The 23,829-nt window shown below is 38.8% G+C and overlaps 1 pseudogene; it reads left to right on the top strand.

The window, feature by feature from the left end:
- Positions 1-1,441: 1,441 nt before the first annotated feature.
- On the top strand, positions 1,442-23,628 carry LOC101599681 (annotated as a pseudogene).
- Positions 23,629-23,829: the final 201 nt, after the last annotated feature.

The raw sequence follows: 23,829 nt of genomic DNA, 5'->3' as shown, positions 1-23,829 counted from the left end.
TCTTATCCTGACACTGATTCTGATTTCCCTTGTTAAGTTCTCACTAAACTTAGACTATAAATGTGTCTAAACCTTTGTAATTATCTCTAAATTACTAATGGTTATCCCATTTAACTAGTGCTGACTTCACTCTATATTGGATAATCTGCTTCTCTGTTTCATATGGGAACTGCATTTGAGGAGATAAATGACCCACCACACTCCACTCTGGCCCCAGCTGAAACCACAGAATTAGGGAAATGAGAAAGAATTCTGCTCTCTCAATTAAGGTGATGTCAACACAAGGGTGATGGAGAAAGATACTGGGGACACTCAACAATTACCAAACCAGCCATCTAGAAGCTCCTAAGTGGCCATCACTGAAGTAGACTAAAAATGGTCCCAGCATGGCTCAGGGAATTTTGTGGTGGGGGTGGTGGTGGAAAGATTGTTAGAACCACAAATTGGGACATTTTGCACAGACATTGCCCCTCTCCCATCATTGACTATTGCCCCCATAATGCATGACCCATAATCCCCATGGCGTTGACCTACATCCCCAATGAGGAAGGCCTCTTCAGAAAAGGGGCAGGGAAGAGGGAAAGGATGATACCAACATGTGATGCTTATATACAAAATATGTCCATATCTAATAAAAATGTAATTAATTAAAAATAAAATAAAATAAAAAGAGAGATTATAGGCATGCAGGGCCTCTTGCTATTGCAAACATACTCCAGATGCATGCTCCATTCTGTGCATCTCACTTTATGTTGGTACTGGGGAATGAAGGCCATTAGACTTTGCAAGCAAGTGCCTTTAGCCACTGATCTATCTCCTCAGCCCTCAGAGGGGAGTTTTAACTTTTGCTCTTGGATTTAAGTGAAGGTATTATATAAAATTAATGTATAGGGAGCATGGAAGTTCATTGTTGTTTTTCTTGCTCTGCAGTATAAAAAAATTGAATAATTCCAATGTGATTGATTTTTTTCTTTCTAAAGTGTATTCCTATGCCCACATAAAGATATGCCTCTACATATTGGATATTACAGTATTTCAAAAAGTGAGATATGTCCTTAATTAATTATATACAACCCAAAATGTTTGTGTGTTGTAAGCATTCTTTCTGCTGTTTGTTGCAATTGTTATTCAAATATATATTGCATGAACACATAAAAATAAATAAATAAATAAATAAATAAATAAATAAATAAATAAAAATTGCGGGCTGAGTTTCTGAATCCCCAGCTTCTGGGTCCCTGACTGTCAGTTCCTCTGGGCTGGTGGTTGCCCACAAGTAACATTAGTAGGCCTGGGATCCTGGTTCCCTAGCTCCCAGTTCCCCTGCCACTGGGCTGGGGCTGAATGGATGGTGTGTTCCTATAGCTTGAGCAGGCCTGGGCTCCAGGTTCACTGGCTCCTAGTCACACAAACCACAGTTCCTGAGCTGATGGGTGCAGGTATGCAGCTTGAGTTGGCCTGGGCTCCCACTTCTCCACCTCCAGCTGCCCCTGCTGCTGGTGTAGGTGGGTGGGGCCCTGTGCAGCATGCAGGGTGTGAGTAGGCCTAGGCTCTCGGCTCCCCGATTCCTTGTCTGCTAACTTCAAGATCCCCTGCTTCTAGTTTCGGGTAGCTGGGACCCTACATGTGTGTGCAGTGAGAGTAGGCCCCAGCTTCCTATTCCCTGGTGAGGCAGGGAGGGAACAACTGGATCTCCATATGTGTTATTGATGCAGGATTTAGGGGTTCAGCAGGGATTCCCCAGAATTTATGAACCCCAAGTTTTGCATTCTGTCTTACCTTTATAAAGAATTAATATAGGGAGAAAGACTGCTCGCTTGGAATAGGTAGCTGCTGGGGAAGTGCTCACTGGGGACAGGGAACCTCAGGGAAAACCTGCTTCCTAGATGCAGGTAGACACAGGTGAACCCAAGTCTGGCCTTGGCCGCCTCCACTGATTCGTGCCAAGCCACACCTGCAGCCATCTCTGCACTCCCATGTTGCCCAGATACCTATGCAGACTGATCCCTAACAATAGCTAACTCTGCTGATCCTCCATCAGGCCTTGTCCTTGGCGCCATCTCCACCATTCCTCTCTACCCACCACCCTCATCCCGCACTCCTGCCCTAGATGAGGAGTACTGGAGTGTCTGACAAGCCCAGGGGGACAGCCATGCACCTCCAAAACCAGCTCAGCTTGGGTACAGTGGGGAAGAAAGATAAAGTGTTACTGCTCCTGAGCACCACAGGCAAGGCATGGCTATGACCATGGGCTGAAGATTTTCAGGACCTCCAAAGCAGCACATCTGTGGTTGTAACATCACCACATTCCAATCTGGTTCAAACCTAAAACAGAACATTCACTGAAGGTCCTACAAGTTCAAATACCACCTTCCTCCTTAATAAAATAAGACTTTTACCCAGGGGTAGGTAGACCCCAATGTAAAAAAAACAAAAGCAAAAAAAAAAAAAAAAAAAAACACCAAAAGACAACAAACTGAGAATTCTCCACCAAGGTTGTCTAGTTCCACAGTGGAAGCCTCCAGTGAATGCATAGAGGAAACAACAGAAACTGAATTCCAAAAAGAAAGCACAGTGCGCTATATAAGTAAGATCCTGACCAAGAAAATCACTTACCTGGAAGCAAATCATCAAAAATCAACAATGGCATGAAAGAAATGCATATAGACTTACCAGCCTTACCTTAATTGTGGAAATCTAAAGAGACCACAAAAGAGAGATAAAGGAATTTAAGATACGTCAACAAATAGAGGATCTCAACAAATGAAGACATGATCAAATGGAAAACAAAATGAATTCCAGGAAGCTTCAAGAAAATCAAACCTCAAACTGAAATTGGACCTCAAAAAGAGATGGATACAAAACAGAAAAACACAACAGAAAACAAAAATAAAACAGAGCTGTTCAAAGCTTCTTTAGAAATCCTCACTAAAGGAATCAATCATGTGGAGGACAGAACCTCTGATCTGGAAGCCGAGACAGAAGAAATTGATTAGGAGTCCAAAAACTTTGCTAAGCTCAAAAAGTCATACAAAGAGAACATGAGGGAAATGTGGGATACCCTAAAATGACCACACATCCAGATCACCAGAAGAGGAAGAAATCGAAGCTAGGGTCATAAAGAATATACTCAACAAAATTAATGAAGAAAGTATTTTCAATCTCACAAAACTGAGACCCATAAAGATACAAGAAGCTCACAGAACATCAAACAGGACCAATGAAGAAACTTTCCAAGACACATCATAGGTGAAATTCTTAACAATGAATATAAAGAGAGAGTGCTAAAAACAGTAAGAGAAGTAACTCATTACATACAAAGGCAATTCCATCAGAGTTTTCAATGAAAGCCAGAAGGGCTTAGAATGTCACACTCCAAAACCTAAAAATCTATGGCTTACAATCCAAACTACTGTGTCTGGTGAAAATATCCTTCATAATAGATGGAGAAAGGAAAACTTTCCATGACAAAATCCAGCTTATATTAGACCACAATGCATTAAAGCTAGAAATTAACAAGAGAAACAACAGAAATTGTACCAGCTCCTAGAGACTGAACAAGATACTATTGAACAATGAATAGGTCATAGAAGAAATCAAAAAGGAACTTATAAAATTTCTTGAACTGAATGATAATGAATATACAACATACCTAAACTTATGGTACACAAAAAAGGCGACTGCCTAAGGGAAAAATTTGTAGCACTAAATACCTGCATAACAAAGAGAGAGAAAGAGAGAGGAGAGAGATCTCAAATTTATAACCTAACATCCACCTAAAGGCATTGGAAAAATAAGAACAATTCAACCTAAGAGTTTCCAGAATGAATGAAAAAATTAAGATCAGAGTAGAAATTAATGAACTGAAAACTAAGAAAACAATTAAGAAAGTTGATGAAACAAAGAGCTGGTTCTTTGAAAAACTTAACAGGACTGATAAACCCCTGACCAATCTGATCAAACAACAAGAATGAGAAGTCTCAAATTAACAAAATTAGAAATGAAAAGGGGGCATTACAACAGAAATAAATGGACTTAGAAGAATCATCAGCAAAGTGGCAGGATACAAAATCAATGTACAGAAATCAAGGCTCCTACATGCAAGGTAAATGTACAGAGAAAGCAATGAGGCTGTCTTGTTTTCAATAGCCACAAAAAATTCAAACACGTTGGAACAATCAAGAAGGTGAGAAGCTTATATTATGAAAGCATAAAAACAGTCAGGAAAAAAATCGAGGAGGACATGAGATGATGAAAAGACCTTCCATGTTCCTGAATAGGTAGAATTAACATTGTGAAAATGGCAATTCTACTAAAAGCAACATACCAACTCAATGCAATACCAATAAAAATCCCAGCATAATTATTTACAGAGATATAAAGAGTAATCTCAAAATTTATATGGAGTACTGGAGAGATGGCTTAATGGTTAAGGTGCTTGCCTACAAAACCAAAGTACACGGGTTCAATTCCCCATGATCCACATAAGCCAGATGTATAAGGAGGAGTTTGCATCTGGAGTTTATTTGTGGTGCCCTGGTGCATCCATTCTCTCTCTATCTCTATCTGCCTCATTCTTTCTCACTATCTGTCTTTAAAATAAATAAATAGAAATACATTTTAAAAGATGATATGGAATGGCAGAATGCTTCAGATATCCAAAAATATCCTCAGCAAAGGAAACACTTCTGGAGTTATCACCAGACCCAATCTAAGGCTGTACTGCAAAGCAATGGTAACAAAAACAGCATAGTACCAGAATAAAACAGACATATAGACCAATGGAACAGAATTGAAAACCCAGTTCTTAGTGCAATAAATAACAGCAACTTGAGCTTTGACCAAGGAGCCCATAATGTACACTGGAGAAAAGTCAGCATTTTCAATAAATGGTGCCAGTCAAGTTAGATAATCACAAGTAAAAAAAAATAAACTTAGACCTACTCCTCTTACCATGCAAAAAAATCAACTGCAAATGGATTAAAGACCTCAACAAATGGATTAAAGACCTCAACAAAAGACATGAAACTCTTATTTACCTGGTGTGAAAATAATAGGGGAAACTCTCCATGATGGGAAGAACAATATCCCTGTAGCCCAGAAAATTAAACAATCACTCAACCAATGGAATCTCATAACTCACAACCCCATGGTAAGTATCAGCAATCCTACCGAGGAAGGCTCTCAGTGGAACGGGGGCAGAAAGGAAGGAAATGATGACACTAACACATGATGTATCCATATAAAATTTCTGCTCAATAATAAAAAAAAAATCTTCCATCATTCCCAAATGTCTGGTGAAGGTAGGTTGTTCTAAGTATCTTTCTGTCAACTGAGAAAAGCCATGGCTCTAGTTTGAATATGAAATGTTCCACGTAGGCTCATGTGTTTGATCACTTGGTACCTAAGTAGTGACATTGCTTAGGAAGGTATTGGAGTGTTTAGGAGGTGGGCCATGCTGTAGGATAGGTTAGGGGAAATCCCTGGAGTTTTACATTCCTACTCCACTTCTTGTTCACGCTATTGTCTGACTGTGGGTGCAATGTGACCAGATGCCTCCTTTTCCTGCCACTGTGATGGGCTGTATCCCCTATAACAGAAAGTGAAACAAAACAAATTCCTGCCTTCCCTAATGTTATTTTAGTCAGTTATTTGATCTCAACATTGGGAGAAATAACTAATGCAGACTGTATATGATTTCTATATTTTTACATATATTATGATGAGTTTTGTGGTCTGAACTATGTTCAGTTTCACTGAATGTCTCCAAGAAAGGTTAAGAAGAATATCTTTTCTGTTCTTAGAAGGAGTAATTTGGAAACATCACTTAAATCATGTTGATGAATAGAGCTATTCGGGTAGAGTGCAACCTTATTGATTTCATGACTGTTTCATCTATTAGTTGCTGACGGGGGATGTTGAAATCTCCAACTATCATGGTTGGATTCTTCATTTTTCCTTTTTTTAAAATTTGTTTGTCCTGCATATACTGATGCTCATTTCTCAGTGTAGATTTTTGATAATATATTAGAAGAGAGTTGGTCACTTTATCACTATACCACTCCTCTTTCACACTGATTATTTTTTACATTTCCATCCTCCAGCTAATTTCAATATTATTTTTTTATGTTTTGCATTGTACATTTTAAAATAATGGGTATGGATTTGGGTTTTCTTTTGTGGAACTTGGAGGGTATTTTTCTACTTGTTCTTTTTCAAACTCCTCTGCATTATATGCCATTAATTTTGAAGATGTCTTTTCTTTAATTATTATTTCAAATGTTTTCTTCACTCCTTTCTATCCTCACATTCAACTATTCCAGTTACATTTGTATTGTTATCTTACAGCTCTTAGGCGTTGTTTTCTTTTTCATGAATTTTTCTCTTTGCATTTCTATGTGAAGTATTTATATTAGCCAATGCTTTTATAGTGAAGATTCTCTGGGCTATATTGAGTTATTTATGAGTCTATCACATGCACTCTTACTGTTCGTTACAGCATTGTTGGTTCTCACCTTTTCTTTGATTTTGTATTAGAATCTCCATGTATTTTTGCTTATTTCATCTGTGTACCTTTATATGTCTATGTATTTACTTTTTCCATTAAAAACTTCAATATATTTGTCAAATGGTTGGGGAAAGATTGATTGCTACTCAAGCATGAGGAACTAAGTTCAATTCCTAGCAACCATGTAAAAGGGTTAAGCTATACAGAATCACAACCCTAACACTAAGTTGGCAGAGACAAGAGGAACACTGGAGCTTTTTGGTCAGCTAATCTAACAAAAAAGTAGTGTGATCTCCAGGTTTAGTGAGGGACCCTGTCTCATTGTCCTCTACATGTGTATATATGAGTCACATACATGTGCACATGCACATGCATATACCACACTTCTACAACTATATACCTACATATACCACAATACTATACACCAATACACCCAAAATTGATAAAATAGTAATATAAAAATTAATATATCAATCACAGTTATATATTATCTGATAATCCAACCTTTGTATCATGCATATGTACTTTGATGTCTATGGTGTTTTCTTTTAACTGACTGTATCTTTTGGCCTTTTGAGAACGTTTTTATCATTTTTCAGGGTACATGTCCACTTTTCAATTTTGAAAAACGATCCCCTTAGCTCCACCCTGTGGTGTTGTAGGGTATCCGAAGGAAGAAGCAAGATCTATCTATCCATCTATGGTTGTATGGTGTGTGGCCAAGGACCATTTTGCCAAAGCCTCTGGCTCCAGACACCTGAGTTATGGCTGCTTGAATCATGATGGCCATGGTGGAAGTGGGGCCTCCTCTGTTTCCTTCTTCTGATCAAACATGGGAGTATGCCCCCACCCTCCATCAGAAATCTAAAGCCCTGTATTCCTCCGGATGGGGAATAGAAGAAAAGAGTTAGGAAGAACATGGTAGTCACAGATGGCCAACTGAACAGAAACTGAGCAGCATCCACGTCCACCAGGAGAATCTCCCCAAATACATTTTTTAAGCTCAGTGAGTGTGCACAAGGCAGCTAAAGGCTTCTAGAAGAAGCTCCAATGCACAGGTCTCCTCTCAGCAGGTGCTTCCCACCAGGCCTCCTGGAAGAGTCCTGCTGGGCTCTGGCCTGGCCAGACCTGGCATGGCATCCTCTATGCTCCAAGTCACTTGCGTAGGGCCCCAAACACCTATGGAGTTCTCTGGATATCTCTGACTTGGCATGCCAGCCCCTGAACCAGTTGCAGAGCTCATTCCAGATCCTCGCAGGACCAGCATGCCCTTGAGGCTTATGTCCATGGCTTTGCCTAAGGTGTCCACAAATATTTTATGAGCTGATCATCAATTTTGGAGGGAGGAGGGTTCAAGGAAGGGTTCACTATAGAATTCACTGTGTAGTCTCAGGATGGCCTCGAACTCATGGCGATCCTCCTACCTCTGCCTCCCAAATGCTAGTATTAAAGGAGTGCACCACTATGCCCAGCTATGATCATCAATTTTATAGTGTATGAGTGATCAGGTTATTGTAAAGTAGATCAGGTTATTGACTTTGTGGAAAAATAAAAATATTGCTTAATAACTTTCAGATCACTTTTGCAATTTTAAAATGTATATCAACTTTGTAATTTGTAACTAACAGTTCTCCTGTAGATTATAATGCAAACAGAATAAACCACCTAATGAGATAGTTTGAGGATCATGTTTACTGTCTCAAAATATGTAGGAGAGTGGTTTGTAAGTAGAAAAAAGGAAATTGAATTACGTCTTGTTTTACTCTCATCTTATTAGCAAGCAATCTGAAGATGTGAGAGGATGCCACCATTCCCAGGGACACATAGATAGTAGAAGACTGAGTTTTGCTTTGGGGTCATACTCTATTCCTATCACTCAGTGAGGTACTTTACACATCATAGTATAAATGTTTTAAAGAATCAGTCTTACTTATTATTATTCTGATTGAAAATCCCTGAAATGATATATTTTTTTATATAGGCATGTATATATTTCACAAAAAATAAATTAAGAAGTTTAAGCTAGACCAGGTTTTCTGAAATATAGCCTGAGTAAGTCCCTCCACATTCCCCATATTCTGGGTATGCTCACAGTGGGAAACAACATTGTCTGAGCCTCAGCCACACAGCAGTGTAGTCCTTAATTAAATGATACAGGAACATATGGGAATTAGCAATGAAATTAAGAGACTAATAGAGTAGAACACTGTAATGCTGACATAAAGAGAAAAGCACTCCATTTTAGAAAATTGAAAAAATATATAGATTTATAAACTAGATCAAAATATAGCTAAGAGCCCATCACTGAAGTAGACTTAAATATACCCAACATGGCTCAGAGAATTTTGTGGAAGAGGGGACAGAAGATTGGGACATTTTGCACAGACATTGCCTTTCCCCCATAACCTACTGCTGCCCTCACAATGCATGACCCACAATCCCCATGGGATTGACCTGTATCCCCAATAAGAAGGGCCTCTTAGGAAAAGGGCAAGGATAAGGGAAAGGATGGCACCAAAATATGTTGTTAATATACTAAATATGTCCATATCTATAAAAGTACATTTTAAAAGATGAGATGGAGAGAGAGAGAGAGAGAGAGAATGAGAGAGAGAGAGAGATCATAGCTGAGAGGTGAAGAACACCGGTGCAAATGTCAAGCTCAAAGAGTGGAGTACGGCAAGATGATGGTTGTTATTCCAGGAAAGTAACAGATAAATGTAATATTTGGATTAATAGATTTTAACTATTTTTTAATATATATTGTAGTTAATCATCAGGCTCATGTCTTTGAGCTTCTGGTTTTCAGCTGATGGCAATGTTTGAGAAGGTTGTGAAATTTTTAGGAGGTGGAGTCTTGCTGTAGAAAGCTGATTTCTATTGGGGGACTGGGGGGAGGGCTGCAGTTTATAGTCCAGCTCTACTTCCTATTATTTTCTCTGGTTCCTAACTGCACGGGATGTGTGACCAACTGCCCTGCAATCCTGTGGCCATACACTTCTCTGTCATGATAGACTTTGTCCCCTAAAACTGTGTAAGCTGAAGTAAACTCCTCCTCATTTGGATTGCTTCTTGTCAGGCAATTTGACACAGTAGTGAGGAAAATGACCAATGCATTAGAATAGATGTAATAACAAAGATGTAATGAAAAATGGCAGATAGCCATTGAACTGCTTTCAGATGTTTTGAATATGCCTTAGTAATCTTTGTAAAACAACATGTGGAATTGACACCTTCATATCTCTATTTTGAATAATGTTGATAAAAGGAATATCCAGAGACACAGAGGCTCCCAAGACCTCATCACTGAAGTAGACCTAAAATGAACCCAACATGGCTCAGGGAAGTTTGTGGGAGAAGGGAAGAAATATTAGTAGAGCCACATATTGGGACATTGCCTCTTACCCATAACTGATGGCTAACCCCACAATGCACAACCCACATTCCCAAACAAAGAGGGTCCCTGCAGAGGAGGAAGTACAGGGAGGAGGCTAACGATGGATCAACATAGTTGTATACACACTGTGTACATAACTAATTTTTAAAAGCCTATATAGGCTAAGAAATATACCTAAAGATATTAGGTATCCATAGTCCATACAAAATCAAGCCAAAGTTTTTCATCTAGTAGTCTGATTTCAGTATTAATTCACTGAAACATTAAACTGTACAGGATGAAATATATTCCTGCATAGAGAATATAGTGAAGGAATTGAATAATTTTGTTGCAGTCATACTTCCAAGAGAGATTTGCAAGGTAAAAATATGAATATGAGGTAAATAAGGGAATTGGGCATTTTAGACAAAGCATGAGCAATGTCATGGCATACTCAGGAAATTCCAAGTGGCTCACTCTTCTTTTCCTATAGTAAGTAAAAAGAAATCATGAGGAGATATACTAGGGAGAAGTGTATACCCATTCCACAGCAGCCTTTTTATGTCACACTAACAGTAACAACCCCATTCAGAGTCACTGCATTTTCATATCATTATCAAACTCAAAAATACCAGTCCCAGCTTTATGCTGTATTCCTCACACTTATGCTACTCTAAAGTACAGCTTGCTCAAGGAGAAGGAGAATAAAAATGCAACTCCACAAAGGAATTATTGCAATTCACAGCATCTCAGCACAGCCCATTTACTGTATATGATTTTATATGTTCCTTGGAAGTGTTCACATTTCAGAGCATTTAAAACAAATGAGACATTTATTAGTGTAACCTTTATTCTCAAGATGATTTAAGCCATTTCAAAAGTAACTAAAAGTAGAACAGTATTCCCCTTACGCTTGAGTCTTCCCCATGTCCCCACCAGCCTACAAAATGCTTCAGTAATTTCAATGCTTTGTACATCTTCTGAAATACCTACATAAATAATCTATTGTTCCAAAGGTCACAAAGTTATAGAATCACTTGGAAATGCCAGGAGAGTAAGTGCATTGGTAATGCAATGGCATACTTTTAGATTTGTTCATGACCCCTTATCTTCAGATGCAGGTAGCTATTGGAGAATATGAGGTGGTTAACCTATGCATGAAAGTCTTTTGATCCTTCAAGGAACAGAAGAATGACTAAAGTGTCTGGGCTCTAACAGCCAGCCACTTTCTCCCAGGACAAACACTGTCAGGTGTCTAACAGTCGTGGCATTTTCGCTAGCCCTCCTTGTCTCTGTTCAAAAGGGAGGAAGCTTCATTAAAACACCCGGTCTCAGAGACACAGTTCAGCCACAGATCTGTTTCAAGTTAAAGGCCACCCAATGAACATGGCCCTAAGAGTTCACTTGCAACTTTCAAACATTCCATAAATTTGCTGTTAATAAGATGGCTGATAAATTCTCTTTCAATTTAACTGCTGTTCAGTGCTGTCATCTTTCTGGATAGATGTTACTGCCTAAAGAAGGGGCTTCAAAGATGTTAAATGTCACCACAGGGTTGAACATCCCAAATTATTTTTGCATAATACCTGGGTAACTCTGAAAATCATTCTAATATATATATGAAACATTAATTAGAATGGGGTAGATTATAGAAATCTCATACATAGAAATGCACTGTAAACTTTTTGTTGTACAAGATAGTGTGTGAGGTGAGAGAGAGGGGTACATCAAAGGCCTCAGAAATGAGACTACAACTACAATCTCTTCCCAAATATTCTGTGTTCTTTCTAAGATTACAAGAATGCCATCTCCCCATTTTTGCAAATAAATGAGTTTTTTCTGGAACTGAAGACCAGAAGCTAAATGTCTATAATTACAGCCTGTATGTAGTTTCAAATAAGTAAAAAAAAATTAAGTAAAGACTTCCCATATCACCATCTGTCAGAATAAAGCAATGTCAAACTATATAACTGTTAATGCTAATGTGAAATCATGAATGAAAGCTTTATATCATTTTTGAACGTTTTTTTATCTACAGCAAGAAAATGAGAAATAGATCACATTTTAAGTTTCTTATGAACCAATGTTTGCTCCTGGCATAAAATAGATCATGGCCAGCCTTGCCTAAAACTTTCAAGGACTAATCAGACAATGAGAATGGAATATGTGTACCATCAAGACATACACAATTCTGCTCCTCTTCAGCTTCATGCCTCCCCAAGAATATACTAATCGTCTTTCCTCTACATGAGGCTTGCTGCCACCTCTGGACCATGCCAGACTTGCTCTGCTTCAGCCTCATTTGTCTGGAAGGCTCTTCTCACAGAAACCTCCATGATGCATCCAGGTTCCACCCTCGTCTCAGTCTACTGGCTTACCCTGACTTATTTTTATGTCAAGCAGCATGTGACATTCATCCACCAGTCCATCTGTATCATTTGCTCCTATTTTGTCTTTCCATGGCATGTTAACTTGTATTTGCATGTGTGTTGATGTAGATGCGTTCATATGTCTGTTCGGGTGCATGCATATTAGTTGTATTCTTAGATCACTGTCCATGTTATTTGTTGGGAAACAGTCTATCACTGGGCCCCAAAATCCCCAATTTAGTTAGCCTAGTTAGAAACCTGGCTCTGAGGATCTAGCTTTTCCTGCATCCTGCGCTCTGGGATTACAGGTAGGCCCACCACCATTAACATGAGTGCTGGGGTTCCCAGGTTTGTCCTCATGCATCCATTGAGCCAACTTCCCAGCCCAATGGTTTGTTGACATTTGTATCTTTGGCATATGGGCAAACACCTGGTTATCAACTTTTTAAATTAATTAATGGACTCTTGTTTTTACTCCAGATGTTCCAAGATGCCATGTTACCATTTTTCAAAATTCATCATTATTTATGCCCAGAAGACTTTCAATTCCTAATGACAAAATGATTTACATTGTCAGGATAATAAAGGTCAATAAACCAGAGATAAGGAAAATACTAAATAATGATTAAGGAAATGGCTAAGTGGTTATAGGAGCTTGCTTGCAAAACCTGATTGCCTGGATTCAATTGCCAAGTCACCCAGATAAAGCCATACACCAAAAGTAGCACATGCTTCTGGAGTCCATTTGCAGCAAGAGGGTTTGGCATGTCCATTCTCTATATTTCTCTGGAAAATAAATTTTTTTAAAAAAATTCAAGAAAATAGTAAATAGGAGATTAAAATAATAGGACAACTTTATTGAGCCCTTAATACAAACTCTACAGTACACTGGACTATTCTATAACTCAGTCTTTGTAAACAACTTGTGATAAAGGTGTTACTGGGTATATTTTTACTGCTGAAGACTATCAAGCTGTAAGAAGTTACATATTTTGCACAAGGTTGATGTAAACAACGTGAATTGAATTGAAAGTGATTTGACCAATGTTCTCCTCTCTGTATAGTGAGTGCTACTGGTCTGAATGGCAATGATCACAAGCAAGAAAGATTAAACTTCGTCACCACAGCTCTGTTTTGAATTAGGGTCACTGGTTGTGTTCCATCCTTTGTGAGGTACACAGCCTGAAAAACTAAACTCATAGTAACATCTAGCCATGGTATACATCACACACATCATAAAAGCATAATCTGCACAGCTAACCTGATGATATTTTGATAAAAACAAGTTTATTCCTGAAGCTCTCCCCTATACCATTCCCTACAAGAAACTTGTATTTCTAAGCTAATCAGAAGGGCAAGCTGGGAAAATCCAGGCCCTGGGAAAAGGCTTAGCAATATTCAGATTTTCATATAGCATACCAAATCCTCCTTTTGCAACTTCTTTTTGAATATCCTTCTTTCAAAATGCTTCATGGTTGAACTTTAAATTTTTTTGTTTATTTTAATTTATTTGTTTGAGAGCAACAGACAGAGAGAGAAAGAGGCAGAGAGAGAGAGAGAGAGAGAGAGAGAGAGAGAGAGAGAGAGAGAGAGAGAGAGAGAGGGAGGGAGAGAAAATGGGCACACCAGGGCCTCTAGCCACTGCAGACAAACTCCAGTTGCATGCGCCCTCTTGTGCATCTGGCTAACATGGGTCTTGGGGAATTGAGCCTCAAACTGACATCCTTAGGCTTCACAGGCAAGCGCTTAATCACTAAGTCATCTCTGCAGCCCATGGTTGATCTTTTAATGCAGAAATATTGATGATCATTCTTATTACATGCCATGCTCACTACTAAGTTTTAAAAAAAAGTGTTCTTTACAGATTTTACATTTAGGATTCTTTGCATCCATGGAATCTTCAGCTGTAAGGAAGCAAACAAACATATAATTCCACTTGATTAAATATTGTGAGGTACTCAAGATGTAATAATAGAGAATAGCGACTGAAGGATAAGCTTGGATTCAATTCCCTAATCACACACTTAAAGCTGGGCAGGCATTTGTTTGTCTCACACACACAAGTGTGTATGTGTGTGTGTGTGTGTGTGTAAAATAAATAAAATTATTAAAGGAAGTAAGCGCTAAACAATCTGAGCAGTTGAAGAAAATGCAGAACTTTCTACTTCTTTCTGGCAGGATGTCTATATGCAATATCGTCAAAGCTAATGGCTTTCCCAGAAATGAGAAGAATGTGGAACAACAAAGCATCCTCAGTTATTCCAATAAAGGAAAATGATGGATTGCTGCTTGCTGATGAATTTCTATCTACCAGATTAAAAAAAAAAAAAAACCTTTAAAAATTTCTTGTGTAGTTTTGGTTCTATCATTCAGCTGAAGGAACAGATTGTTTCCTTGTGTTCTCTCAATCATGATAGGAGATCACAGGTACCACCCTTCCTCTAGGTGACCAGATGTTGAATATGCATAAAGATATCAATAGTTACTTCTACATACCTTAAGCATATATACTATTTATTAATTATTTTTATAATACATCACTAGTGCCTACATACTATTTATTTTATTATTTTCATGATGAATGCATATTTCATATGTAACTGGACTCAAACTATATAAGTAAAGTAGTTTTCCCAAAATTTGATCACTATACTCTAGGTAAGCATATTTAGGCTATTCAATACACACTTTGCTATGTAATCAACTGTCCTCTACAGACTTCCTTCCAACAACTGCATGTTGCTTTAACTATTTAAAAACATTTTTATTTATTTGAAAGGAGGGAGAGATAATGGACATGCTAGGGGCTCTTGCCACTGCAAATGAACTCCAGATGAATGCACCATTTTGTGTATCTGGCTTAACGTGGGTACTGGGGAATCAAACCTGTGTCATCAGACTTTGTAAGCAAGTACCTTTAACCCATGAGTCATCTCTCTAACCCCTAACTTTTTATCTTTTTCTTAGTTCTTCTTCCTTGGAATGTTGAATATGATTATTGTATTATTATTGTTATTATTTAAGCTCACTATTTTGTAACAGAAAATGTGCATACTAAGATGACACCTTGGATTATGCCATTATTCTAAGACACCTTGTATTAATCAGGGTTGTCTAGAGGAACAGCACAGATAGAATGAATAGTATTTAAAAGAGAATTATTGGTTTGCCTTATAGCAGTCCAGCAATAGCTGTCTACAGGTTTGAGAGTTAAGGAACCTGGTAGCTGCTCAGTCCACGTGACTGAATATCTCAGCAATCCCAATCCAGGACTGAATGTCTGAAGACTTCCTGGAGAGGCACTGGTCTTCAGTCCACCTCAGAAGGCCAAGATAACTGGGTTCCAATACCAAGGAAGTATAGCTGAACAGGAGACATGCACGTGCAAGTGAAGGCACTCACCAGCAAGCAGCACAGGCAGCCAAGAGGGCGGAAGGAGCTGCTTTCTTCCAGATCTTCCTTACATAAAGCTCCACTCCAGAAGGGCCACCTACTCTGGGGAGGGTCTCACTCTGGAAGAAGAAGTTCCTTTGTCAATCCTTCCTGGAAGCAAAATCAGAGACCTGCCCAAGAGGAATGTCTGGATTCCCAACAGACCAAATTTATAACATCAATTACCATCACAAGTCCACCCCTTGTCAACTTGATACCAAACCATATCTCCTTATATCATACTTGATTTTCAAATAAAGACAGTAACAAGGTCATATTTCCACCTAATATGACATAGCTATTCCATGTACAACCTGAAATGCATAATCTTTCCCCCTCACACAAGGCAAGGTCCCCTGAGGAATGCTTAGTCTGTAATATCCAATAAGGTAAACATAAATTCAACAGTTAACTAATAGTGTAATCTTAATCAATATTAATTACATAATAGAAAGAGGAAAGAAAAACAAAGCCATCTTAATATTTATGTACACATGCACACTCTTAACCAAATAGTAGAGAAACACTCATGGGAATTATATTCCTCATTATTTGAAATTGCTCATGTGGCCTTAGCTGGTATTTATAATTATCTTCTAGTACTTATTCTGTTTTTCTTGATTTTCAGCAAGCACCTCAGCAGGTCTTGTTTCTATACCAGTAGGGGTGACCCATGCCATCATTCCTGAAGTATTTTGGCCATTTATCACACTGCCTTGATTGGATTGTTGTAGTATCCCATTGACCTTGATTACAGGACATGATAAACCCTTGTGGACCTTACTTCTTTTGTGAAGGAGCAATCCAATTTTACCCTGGTAATCTGGATCAATAACCCATGCTAACACTAGAACTCCTTAGCCTGTTGGCTGAAAGGCCTCACTAGCCCAAAGTGGCCAGGGAACACTCTAAGCTTCTAGATCAATGAAAGGTTCTTTGTGCCTCCGAGCAAAAGCACCACCCTGCTTTGGAAACAAGACCTCTCAGTCAGCAGAGCATGAGGTTGCAGCAACAGGAAGCAAAAATTTGGTTAATAGGTCACCTGGGATAATGATAAGTGATACTGTTCCTATTTCTGCCCTTTGATTCCTGGACCATGAATTTGGGCTATGGGGAAAACATTGCCGTATATAAGATGGATACAGATTCAGAGTATATATAGCCTTCTGGGAAAATGCCACAGCCCTCTAAGATATTGCCACCTAGTCAGCAATACAATTGTTTCTTTAAAAGACCATTGAACTAATCTATAAAGCCAGATGCTTCAGGGTGATGAGACACATTTTAAGACCAGTGAATTCCATGGGCATGAGGCCACTGCTGTGCTTCCTTGGCTATGAAGTGAGCTCCTTGGTCAGAGGCAAGGCTGGGTGGAATACCATGATGGTGGATAAGGCATTCTATAAGCCCAGGATGGTAGTTTTGGCAGAAGTACTAGGCAAAGCAAAAGCAAACACATACCCAGAATAAGTATCTATTACAGTAAGGACAAAACAGTACCCTTTCCATGATGGAAGTGGTCCAATGTAGTCAACCTGCCACCTAGTTGCTGGCTGGGCACCAGTGTTGGTCTCTGCTGCTGTCAGATTTGGCACTCAGCAGCAACTGTGGTCAGGTCACTTTAGTTGATGAGATCCATGTTATTGGGCCCATGCATACTGGCATCCATGCCAATACAGCCACTTTTTCATGGGCTCATTGGGCAATGACAAGGATGGCCAGGGAAAGAAGCTGGCCACTATCCACAGAGTGGCTTAGCCTATCTACTTGATTATTGAAGTCATCCTTTGATGAGGTCACCTTTTGATAAATATTAACATGGAACATACTTATATTTATGTCCATTGCCCATTCAGAGAGCTCTACCCACATACACCTTCCCCAAATGTCCTTCTCACCAATTATCCAATTGTGCTACTTCCAAGTCCTGGACCATCCAGCCAAACCATTAGCCACAGACCATGAATCAGTGTATAACCACACATTTGGCCATTTTTCCTTCCAAGCAAAATGCACAACTATGTGCACTGCCCAAAATTCTGCCCATTGTGAAGATTCCCTTTACCACTGTCCTTCAGGGTTGCTCTAAAAAGGGGTTGTAATGCTATGGCTATCCACTTCTGGGATGTGCCTGCATAATGCACTAAACCATCTGTAACCCATGCCCTAGTCCTGTCTTCATCAGTTGATCATAGAGCACACCCCATGACGCCATAGGTGCATGCTTGGGGACATAAGGTATTATAACATAAGTAGCAACTATAAGCATTTGGGCAACTTCCTCATGTAACTAATTTGTACCTTCAGGGCCGGATCAAGGCCAATCACATATATACCACTTACTTGATGATGGACTGCTTCTATGCACATCCAATTTTATGGCCTGGTGGATCAGATAACACCCAGTTCATAATAAGCAACTCAGGTCACATGGTAACTTGATGACCAATTTTCATCCATTTTCCACTAAGGCCCAATATCAAGCCAACAGCTATCTCTTGAAGGAAGAATAACTGTCTGCAGATGATGGCAGGGCCTTGCTCCAAAGGCTCCAGAAAGCATCCCTATCTGCTGCTGATATCTCAAGCGCCATTAGATCTGCTAGATTTATAGCCCAAGTGGCAGATCAGCCTCAACCCATTGAAAGCCTTCTCTTGTTCTGGGCCTCACTGAAAATTAATAGTGTTTTGAGTCATTTTGTATATGGGACAGAGTAACACACCTAAGTGAGGAATATGCTGCCTCTGAAATCCAAATAGCCCCTATGCTTTGTGCTTTTTTCTCCTTGGTGGAAGGGGCCAGGTGCAGCAACTTATCCTTCACCTTAGAAGGAATATCCCTACATGTCTCACACCATTGAACTCCGAGAAATTTCAATGAGGTAGAAGGCCCTTAAATTTTGGTTGGATTTATTTCCCATCCCCTGATGCACATATGCTATACCAGAAACCCCATTAATTATTATTATTTCAGCTCACAATTTTATAACAGAAAATATTCTTACTGATCTGATCCCCTGAAATATTCCTACTCTAAGACACATTACCTGAACTCTGAACTACAACACAGCAGTGGAGAGATGCCCTCTAGCAGAGGGAATAGTTTTCCCTGCTTTTAGAAGACTTTTGCCTGTAAATCCAATAATCCCCTTGAGCACTTAGAACTATCGCATACATTAATATGTATGTATAAATTATAACCAGTTTTAATTTATTGGGAAGAAATCAGAAATTTTTCCTTATTGTAGATTATATGTTGGGTTCAAATGTAAATCAGTTAATATTGTAAATGTTACTGGTTTTGATCTAAGTTCAATATGAAAAAAATCATACCAATGTATGTCCCTTTTCTGTAACTATTGTCAGATTCCATCACATTTTTCAATGGGTATGTATGTGTATGTGTGTTCATGTGTGTGAGTACAGGTGTGTAAGTGCCATAGCATATGTGAGATCAGAATTCACCTGTAGATGTGGTATCCTGCCTTCTGTCTTGTTTGAGGAAGGATGTCTCACTGTTTCATGGGAGTCTTCTGTCTTTGCCATCATCTCATCTTAGGTTCACTGGAATTACAGTGTTAAATAGCAAGTTCCTCTGAACTGAAATAGTCTCTCCTAGAATTTGAAAGAGGCACATCCTCAAGAGGTACCTAGATCCAGGAAAGCTGACAGTGACAAGAGTCACAAGGTCTTGCCTCAAGGAAATCAAAGCAGTAAACAACTGGAGGAGAGATTGTTATTTACGAGTCTTTCTGAAGGTAAGCTTTGTAGGTTTTGTGAGACATCATCTATTCTTGGGTAGGCTGTTTGGTGATACACCTGCCTTTGAGTCCTCCATGATACTGTGAGTCACCCTTGCCCATGCACCTATAAGAAGCCCCAGTAAACTGGTTTTCAAAGCTATACTGGGTGGAGTAATTTCTTTGGTCTGTTGTCAGAGCTCCATCTATGTGTGTAGGGTGGGGGGACAAATGATAGTTCATGTCTCCCAGGAAAAGTTAAGGCTTTATCCATCAAGTCATCTCCCAGGCCCCAGGATGAGATGATATACACCTTGATGAGATATCCACTGAGTCATCTCTGAGGCCCTGGGATGAGATTATATACACCATGATGAGATATCAAAACACAGGAAAAGAAAAAGTGCTTATGCTGCTTCTAATTTCCTTCTAAATGAATGATATTATTTGTTTAACCTCAAATTCCTATTCTCATAGTCCATATTGTTCTGTATCTATGTCTATCTATCTATCTATCTATCTATCTATCTATCTATCTATCATCTGTCTATATATCTATCATCTATCTATCTCTATCAGTAATCTGTAGCTATCTTCTGTCTCTGCATCTATTTATTTTCTTGGCATAGATGCTTAAAAATAATGGCTTAAGTTTCTATTTTAAGAAGTTAAGAAACAGCTGAGACATGTGGCACATACTTGTAATTCTAGCCTTTAAAAAGGAAAGTCCTCAAGTTCAGGGACTGCCTGGGCTACATAGCCAAATTCTGTCTCCAAAAGCAAAAAGAAACCAACTAAACAAACAAAAAAAGTTAAATAGGGATAACCTAATTAAAATCAGAGAATGTAACAGAAGATATATTATTTTTTAAAGAACATAAAACTATATAGTACAGAACAAAAATATCAATACATAAAAGCTGTTTCTTCAAATTTTTAGCTACATTATGAACACCTACCAACTGTGAGCCAGAGTGTTCTTGCTTGCATGAAGGTAAGAGCAAGCTATTTACAGAAACAGAGAGAGAGGGGGTGAATGCAAACATATAAACAATACTAGAAATAAAGAAACAGAAATTAATACTAGATATATTAACCTTAAATGGATAATAAATAAAAGGATACTATGGATAAAAAATGATAAGTTGTATATTTTTCAATGTATGACTCATTACATAAAATTTAAACAGTAACAAAAATTAAATAATATACTCTTTAGGAAGAAGTGATGAAACAGGATAAAGGCAAAATCATAGTCATTAAGAAGGTCAAGATTAAGATTGCCATAGGCACAAGGAGGTTGTGGATGTTATGGGAAGGCTTTAGGGTCCTGGTAACACTGCATATCTTGAGAACACAGGAGATTTTGTGGGCAGTATTCTCTTGGATGTGTGTATCAAATAATCATCTTCAGATGGATATCAATGAAACATAATCCTGATAGGCATGGTTAATGGTTCACCTCAAGGAGAGTCGAGTTATTTGCCCAAGGACCTTTCACTACTCCCATATGAACTCCCCACATTCCTTTCCAAGATTCCTCCTATCTACAACCATCATCATGACTGATAGGATCGTGTTCTAAATCTGCAAATAAGCAAACCACATACAAGTATATATGTTTTTTAAATTATTATTATTCTTGGCCTCATTTAGAATGATTCAAAACCAAAGCCAAATCTTAAGAAGAGAAGACAGTCTCCTTGCACATTTCGAAGTCAGTGTCTTCCCACCATGAACAATTAGAAGTTGCCTTCCTCAATTCTCCCCTGCCTGTTTCTCCACATGCCATTCAATCCCCATGCCTCCTCCATTTCTTTGCACACGGCAGGTCCCCAAATATCTTAAACCTTTTTGAAATCTATCTTTTTCAGGGTTTGAGCATAATGTAAGCATTATATAATTATATATTTATTATATGTAATATATGCTATATGTAATTATGTAGGCATTATAAGTCTGTGATTTATAAGAACCTAGAATATTTATTAAAGGGACAACATATAGCAGTTTATTTTTGTCTTCTCTCTTGCTCATTTCTGAATTCCCCACTCCAGGAAAAGTGGACATTGTACTGGGCATTTTACATAAGTCTGTTAACAAAGTCTTTAACACATGTGAAGAAATCTATCCCAGTGTTGTACTGGTTGGTGAGTTTGGCTCTAGATATCAATCTTTCACATTATGGTAATTCCCCCACACAGAAACTGTAAGCCTTAATGGCTTTATTACTTTATGTGGAAAAGAAAATTGCTGACTAATATTAACCTTGAATGAGACAGAAAAAATAGCAGTAATACTTTAACAGAACATTATAATATTGATTCCACCAAAATACATTTATTTTGGAATAATAAATTAAAGTGGAATACTATCAGGTTGGGTAAATATTTCATATAATTTACTCTATTGATGATAAAATGTAGCTTCAGACTAATTAGTTCAGTGATGAACATTTGCCCAGTATGTGTAAGAGCCAGGGCTCATCCTCACCACTGTAAAGCAAATATACAAACAAACAAACAATTAGAAGGCTGGGCATGATGGTATATGCTTGTAATTACAGAAATCTGGAGGCTGAGAGAGGGTGACTCAGTTTTAAAGGCAAATCTATGCCATACAGCAAAATAAAATAATATTATATAATAAGATCTCAAGATAAAATAATATTATATAATAAGCAAAGTATTCCCAGATATGGTGCATTCATTATGGAGTAATAGTAGCATACAGGTTCATTAAAATTTAAAACTGTAACTATCATATAGTCTATTAATTCATGAGTAAACCTCTGAAGGCGATCAGTCAATATGTCAAATGGACTCCCATGTTAACTGAATGAATCATTATTCAAAACAGCCAAGACATTGTATCAATCTAAATGTCCATCAATGTGTGAATGAAGAAAGAACATATGGTATATACATAATATAATGTTATTTAGTCTTTAAGTTGAGGGTAATATTGTCCTTTATAATATGGGTTTGGGTGTGTGCACACACCCATAATAAAAAAAGAAAATGATCAGAGACAGGGAAAGTTCTCTTTAATCAAGTTCAGTTTGAATTCCAAAATGATTATATAGGAATATGCCTTGATTTTTAGTTGTACCTGTATTTTCACAAAAATAATAACAAGATTATTTTTCTCAGAATGTGATGGGGGCTTGGTTGAATTGTCAATCAAACCATGAGAGCTACTTTTTATCAAACTCAACTGAAATAAAATGCAAAATAAAATTATGTATTTCTTCAAGCAAAACAACTCCTCTCTGGGCTTCCATCTTCAATCACTGGAAAATAAAATTAGTGCAAAAAATGCTATTTTTAAGAGCATTGTACATAAAAAATTCTTATAAGTCATTTAACAACAAGTTGTGTACATTGCCAAAGATCAAACCTGCTAAACACTTCAAAAAGAAATGTTAAAAGGCTTGGCAGACATTCAACGTGTCATTTTCTTATCCACCCTTCCTTGCTGATCCATATACTAAGTCCAATCACACTCCAAATCCTTACATCAAGTTTTATGGGAATTTAAAGCTCATTTATACTATGTTAGATATGTACAAGAGATCTAGAATAAATCTTCTAAATTTTCCTTTAAAAAATTTTTACGTAGGGCCCTCCAGTTTGCAGATTGGCGCGTGGCTTCTCCCCTGCAGTGGCAGCAGCAGCGTCTTGTGGTCTGGGCCTTTGAGCCTGCAGGAGGCGGACGAGCGGCCCCAGCACCCTCTGAGGATCACCTACAGTGGGGGCTGGCGGGGGTGGCGGAAGTGGACGAGCTGGGCAAAGTGCTGATGCCCATCCAGGCCAAGAACAGACCCAGCAGCATTTCCTGGGGTGGCCTTGACCCAGGGAATCGCTGCACCTTGGTCCTCACAGACCCGGATGCTCCCAGCAGGTAGGATCCCAAATCCAGGGAAGGGCACCATTTCCTGGTCATCTACGTGAAGGGCAACGACATCAGTAGTAGGACAGTCCCCTCCGACCTCGTGGGCTCTGTACCGCCCAGGGGCACAGGCCTCCCAGGTACGTCTGGTTGGTCTATGCGCAGGACAGAGACCTGGAGAGCGCCGCGGCAAGGTCTAGGTGGCAACCTTCCGCAAGAAGTACCAGCTCGACCCCCGCCGTCTGGCACGTACTACCAGGCGGAATGGGACGACTATATGCTCAAGCTGTTTGAGCAGGTGTCTGGGAAGTAGGGGCCCCAGGATGCTGGCGTTCTCAGATCAGTGATGCATGCCATTTCTTCTCTCTGTCCTGCAGAGGGGTACCTCAGCTGTCCTCGGGTAGTAGTGGTGTAGGGTGACTTTCCCGTGCCTGTCCTTTACAACTGTAGATAGTCACACATCTGTTTATGTTTTGAGCACATTCAAACGCGGTTTGGGAAGATGTTTGGTACC

The sequence above is a fragment of the Jaculus jaculus genome, chromosome 1 (genome assembly GCF_020740685.1).
Source record: "Jaculus jaculus isolate mJacJac1 chromosome 1, mJacJac1.mat.Y.cur, whole genome shotgun sequence".
Lineage (NCBI taxonomy): Eukaryota > Metazoa > Chordata > Mammalia > Rodentia > Dipodidae > Jaculus > Jaculus jaculus.
This window is presented reverse-complemented; position numbering and strand designations above follow the sequence as displayed.